General features: G+C 41.1%; 1 long non-coding RNA gene across 1 annotated transcript; it reads left to right on the top strand.

Annotated features, from left to right (window-relative positions):
* The first annotated feature begins 285 nt into the window (after positions 1 to 285).
* On the top strand, positions 286 to 770 carry LOC139837520 (uncharacterized). Its single transcript, XR_011754011.1, has 3 exons — positions 286 to 376; positions 442 to 574; positions 646 to 770. It is a non-coding gene; the product is annotated as an uncharacterized lncRNA (long non-coding RNA).
* The last annotated feature ends 5,780 nt before the right edge of the window (positions 771 to 6,550 follow it).

The following is a 6,550-nucleotide window of genomic DNA, read 5'->3' as shown; positions in this document are numbered from 1 at the left end:
TTGTCTGGGGTCTTGTTAAACCACTACCAGATATGCTGCGAGACAGACGGTTGTGGTTCACACGATGCAACCTACTGTTTATTTGGATGGTTGAGCCATACAACCTAGAGCGTGTCATGCGGCAGTTTGGTCTGCATCAGCATGTTCCCTCACCATCACCAAGACGAATTGTTGATGATGTTCATACGTAAGTACACTCACTCTAATAGAAACAATGAATTCCATTTGTATTACTATATTTCATTATTTAACGAAACTTATTGTATTGTAGACAAGATAATAAAGGCATGAGTTGTTTCGACTGGAGTTAGCGTAATCAAACATGGATTACGAAATGGATTGATGAAGCTGAGTCCGATGGAATACGCGAAAATAGGTAATTATATATTTTAATTCATCTTATCATCATGTACGTGCTAACATAATTTATCATTAATGCAGACGGTACCACGGTGAGATATTGGCAGCATATAATGAATGGTACCGCGCTAGCACACGGACTCTGCTCACCGGTCCCCCACCATCGAGTCCGGCACATCTCACATGGGCCTCAGCTTACCACCGTGACACTTCGGTACTTTCTATATAAATATAATTTAAAAAACTTGTGTTCATAGGCAATATTAATTTTTTTATTTCATTCAGATTGACGAGTTTAGGCAGATCGTAGAGGATGCCCAGAACACTTTGCAGTTGCACAACATGGATAGTTCGGAGGGAAAATCCATGGTAAAACGTATTTTTAATACTGTCATTAAAGGGCTTAGGCGTCTTGGTTGCAGCCGTCACGACGATGTTGTCAGCCGAGCATTCGACATGCCGGAGGCACCGTCGAACAGACCGAGTATGATACGTGATACGTCTCCAACGTATCGATAATTTCTTATGTTCCATGCTTGTTTTATGATGATACACACATGTTTTATACATACTTTATGTCATATTTATGCATTTTCCGGCACTAACCTATTAACGAGATGCCGAAGAGCCGATTCTTTGTCATTGCTGTTTTGGTTTCAGAAATCCTAGTAAGGAAATATTCTCGAAATTGGACGAAATCAACGCCCAGTGGCCTATTTTTCCACGAAGCTTCCAGAACACCGAAAGGGAAACGAAGTGGGGCGACGAAGCGCCGCCACACTAGGGCGGCGCGGCCCAAGGGGGGTGCTGCTTGTGACGGTAAAGCACACGTCCGTTGGGAACCCCAAGAGGAAGGTATGATGCGTACAGCGGCAAGTTTTTCCCTCAGTAAGAAACCAAGGTTATCGAACCAGTAGGAGTCAAGAAGCACGTTGAAGGTTGATGGCGGCGGAGTATAGTGCGGCGCAACACCAGGGATTCCGGCGCCAACGTGGAACCTGCACAACACAACCAAGATACTTTGCCCCAACTTAACAGTGAGGTTGTCAATCTCACCGGCTTGTTGTAACAAAGGATTAGATGTATAGTGTGGATAATGATGTTTGCAGAAAACAGTAGAACGAGTATTGCAGTAAATTATATTCGATGTAAAGAATGGACCGGGGTCCACGGTTCACTAGTGGTGTCTCTCCCATAAGATAAATAGCATGTTGGGTGAACAAATTACAGTTGGGCAATTGACAAATAAAGAGGGCATGACCATGCACATACATGTTATGACGAGTAGTGTGAGATTTAATTGGGCATTACGACAAAGTACATAGACCGCTATCCAGCATGCATCTATGCCTAAAAAGTCCACCTTCAGGTTATCATCCGAACCCCCTCCAGTATTAAGTTGCAAACAACAGACAATTGCATTAAGTATGGTGAGTAATGTAATCAACAAATACATCCTTAGACATAGCATTGATGTTTTATCCCTAGTGGCAACAGCACATCCACAACCTTAGAACTTTCTGTCACTGTCCCAGATTTAATGGAGGCATGAACCCACTATCGAGCATAAATACTCCCTCTTGGAGTTACAAGTAAAAACTTGGCCAGAGCCTCTACTAATAACGGAGAGCATGCAAGATCATAAACAACACATAGATAGATTGATAATCAACATAGCATAGTATTCCATATTCATCGGATCCCAACAAACGCAACATGTAGCATTACAAATAGATGATCTTGATCATGTTAGGCAGCTCACAAGATCCAACAATGATAGCACAATTAGGAGAAGACGACCATCTAGCTACTGCTATGGACCCATAGTCCGGGGGTGAACTACTCACACATCACTCCGGAGGCGACCATGGCGGTGAAGAGTCCTCCGGGAGATGATTCCCCTCTCCGGCAGGGTGCCGGAGGCGATCTCCTGAATCCCCCGAGATGGGATTGGCGGCGGCGGCGTCTCTGGAAGGTTTTCCGTATCGTGGCTCTCGGTATTGGGGTATTCGCGACGAAGACTTTAAGTAGGCGGAAGGGCGGAGTCGGAGGGCTGACGAGGGGGCCACACACTAGGGCCGCGCGGCCCCCCTGGGTCGCGCCGCCCTAGTGTGGCGGCGCCTCGTCGCCCCACTTCGGTTCCCTTTCGGTGTTCTGGAAGCTTCGTGGAAAAAAAGGCCCCTGGGCGTTGATTTCGTCCAATTCCGAGAATATTTCCTTACTAGGATTTCTGAAACCAAAAACAGCAGAAAACAGCAACTAGCTCTTCGGCATCTCGTTAATAGGTTAGTGCCGGAAAATGCATAAATATGACATAAAGTATGTATAAAACATGTGAGTATCATCATAAAATAAGCATGGAACATAAGAAATTATCGATACGTTGGAGACGTATCAGGGGGCCCGCGCGGCCCTAGCGTGTGGCCCCCTCGTCAGCCCTCCGACTCTGCCCTTCCGCCTACTTAAAGTCTTCGTCGCGAATACACCAGTACCGAGAGCCACGATACGGAAAACCTTCCAGAGACGCCGCCGCCGCCAATATCATCTCGGGGGATTCAGGAGATCGCCTCCGGCACCCTGCCGGAGAGGGGAATCATCTCCCGGAGGACTCTTCACTGCCATGGTCGCCTCCGGAGTGATGTGTGAGTAGTTCACCCCTGAACTATGGGTCCATAGCAGTAGCTAGATGGTCGTCTTCTCCTAATTGTGCTATCATTGTTGGATCTTGTGAGCTGCCTAACATGATCAAGATCATCTATTTGTAATGCTACATGTTGCGTTTGTTGGGATCCGATGAATATGGAATACTATGCTATGTTGATTATTGATCTATTATCTATGTGTTGTTTATGATCTTGCATGCTCTCTGTTATTAGTAGAGGCTCTGGCCAAGTCGTTACTTGTAACTCAAAGAGGGATTATTTATGCTCGATAGTGGGTTCATGCCTCTATTAAATCTGGGACAGTGACAGAAAGTTCTAAGGTTGTGGATGTGTTGTTGCCACTAGGGATAAAACATCAATGCTATGTCTAAGGATGTATTTGTTGATTACATTACGCACCATACTTAATGCAATTGTCTGTTGTTTGCAACTTAATACTGGAGGGGGTTCGGATGATAACCTGAAGGTGGACTTTTTAGGCATAGATGCATGCTGGATAGCGGTCTATGTACTTTGTCGTAATGCCCAATTAAATCTCACACTACTCATCATAACATGTATGTGCATGGTCATGCCCTCTTTATTTGTCAATTGCCCAACTGTAATTTGTTCACCCAACATGCTATTTATCTTATGGGAGAGACACCACTAGTGAACTGTGGACCCCGGTCCATTCTTTTACATCGAATACAATCTACTGCAATACTCGTTCTACTGTTCTCTGCAAACAATCATCATCCACACTATACATCTAATCCTTTGTTACAGCAAGCCGGTGAGATTGACAACCTCACTGTCACGTTGGGGCAAAGTAATTTGGTTGTGTTGTGCAGGTTCCACGTTGGCGCCGGAATCCCTGGTGTTGCGCCGCACTACACTTCGCCGCCATCAACCTTCAACGTGCTTCTTGGCTCCTACTAGTTCGATAAACTTTGGTTTCTTACTGAGGGAAAACTTGCCGCTGTACGCATCACACCTTCCTCTTGGGGTTCCCAACGGACGCGTGATGTACACGTATCAAGCACTTTTTCTAGCGCCGTTGCCGGGGAGATCAAGACACGCTGCTAGGGGAGTCTCCACTTCCAATCTCTTTACTTTGTTTTTGTCTTGCTTTATTTTTATTTACTACTTTGTTTGCTGCATTATATCAAAATACAAAAAAATTAGTTGTTAGCTTTACTTTATTTACTGTCTTGTTTGCCATATTAAAAACACAAAAAAAATAGTTACTTGCATTTACTTTATCTAGTTTGCTTTATTTACTATTGCTAAAATGGGTACTTCTGAAAATACTAAGTTGTGTGACTTCACAAACACAAATAATAATGATTTCTTATGCACACCCATTGCTCCACAGCAGAATTCTTTGAAATTAAACCTGCTTTACTGAATCTTGTTATGAGAGAGCAATTTTCTGGTGTTAGTTCTGATGATGCTGCTGCCCATCTTAATAATTTTGTTGAACTATGTGAAATGCAAAAGTATAAGGATGTAGATGGTGACATTATAAAATTAAAATTGTTTCCTTTCTCATTAAGAGGAAGAGCTAAAGATTGGTTGCTATCTCTGCCTAAGAATAGTATTGATTCATGGACTAAATGTAAGGATGCTTTCATTGGTAGATATTATCTTCCTGCTAAAATTATATCTTTGAGAAGTATCATAATGAATTTTAAGCAATTGGATAATGAGCATGTTGCCCAAGCATGGGAAAGAATGAAATCTTTGGTTAAAAATTGCCCAACCCATGGACTGACTACTTGGATGATCATCCAAACCTTTTATGCAGGACTGAATTTTTCTTCACGGAACCTATTGGATTCAGCTGCTGGAGGTACCTTTATGTCCATCACTCTAGGCGCTGCAACAAAGCTTCTTGATAATATGATGGTTAATTACTCTGAATGGCACACGGAAAGAGCTCCACAAGGTAAGAAGGTAAATTTTGTTGAAGAAACCTCCTCCTTGAGTGATAAGATTGATGCTATTATGTCTATGCTTGTGAATGGTAGGACTAATGTTGATCCTAATAATGTTCCGTTAGCTTCATTGGTTGCTCAAGAAGAACATATTGATGTGAACTTCATTAAAAATAATAATTTCAACAACAATGCTTATCGGAACAATTCTAGTAACAACTATAGGCCATATCCTTATAATAATGGTAACGGTTATGGTAATTCTTATGGGAATTCTTACAACAATAATAGGAATACACCCCCTGGACTTGAAGCCATGCTTAAAGAATTTATTAGTACACAAACTGCTTTTAACAAATCTGTTGAAGAAAAGCTTGGGAAAATTGATATACTTGCTTGTAAAGTTGATAGTCTTGCTGCTGATGTTGATCTTTTAAAATTGAAAGTTATGCCTAATGAAGATAAAGATATTAAGTCATTTGCTACAGCAAACGCCATCCAAGTTAGAATTAATGAGAATATAAGATTGATGGCCGAATTGCGTGCTAGGTGGGAAAAAGAAGAAAATGCTAAAGATAATAATATAGCTAAAGTTTGGACTATTACCACCACTAACAATGAAAATGCTTCACATGTTGACACACCTCCTACTATCAATGGTAAAATAATTGGTGTTGGCAATGTTTCTACTCCTAATGCAAAGCTTGCAAAAAGCACTGAAAGCTGCTAAAGCTATTTGAAGCGCTTGTGATAAAACTGCTGATTTTTTTCTAATGTTGGGGACAATGATCCCATTGCTTTAGATTATAATGGTTTAGATTTTGATGATTGCCACATCTCTGAAGTTATAAAGTTCTTACAAAAACTTGCTCAAAGTCCTAATGCTAGTGCTATAAATTTGGCCTTTACAAAACATATTACAAATGCTCTCATAAAAGCTAGAGAAGAGAAATTAGAACGTGAAGCTTCTATTCCTAGGAAGTTAGAGGATGGTTGGGAGCCCATCATTAAGATGAAGGTCAATGATTTTGATTGTAATGTTTTATGTGATCTTGGTGCAAGTATTTCCGTTATGCCTAGGAAAATCTATAATATGCTTGACTTGCCACCATTGAAAAATTGTTATTTGGATGTTAATCTTGCTGATAATTTTACAAAGAAACCTTTAGGGAGGATTGATAATGTTCGCATTACGGTTAACAATAACCTTGTCCCCGTTGATTTTGTTGTCTTGGATATTGAATGCAATGCATCTTGTCCCTTTATATTGGGAAGACCTTTTCTTCGAACTGTTGGTGCTATTATTGATATGAAGAAAGACAATATTAAATATCAATTTCCTCTCAAGAAAGGTATGGAACACTTCCCTAGAAAGAGAATGAAGTTACCTTATGATTCTATTATTAGAACAAATTATGATGTTGATGCTTCGTCTCTTGATAATACTTGATACACACTTTCTGCGCCTAGCTGAAAGGCGTTAAAGAAAAGCGCTTATGGGAGACAACCCATGATTTTACTACAGCACTTTTGTTTTATATTTGAGTCTTGGAAGTTGTTAATACTATAGCAACCTCTCCTTATCTTTATTTTGTTGCATTGTCGTCC

This window comes from Lolium perenne, chromosome 3 (assembly GCF_019359855.2).
Source record: "Lolium perenne isolate Kyuss_39 chromosome 3, Kyuss_2.0, whole genome shotgun sequence".
Taxonomy (NCBI): Eukaryota; Viridiplantae; Streptophyta; class Magnoliopsida; order Poales; family Poaceae; genus Lolium; species Lolium perenne.
This window is presented reverse-complemented; position numbering and strand designations above follow the sequence as displayed.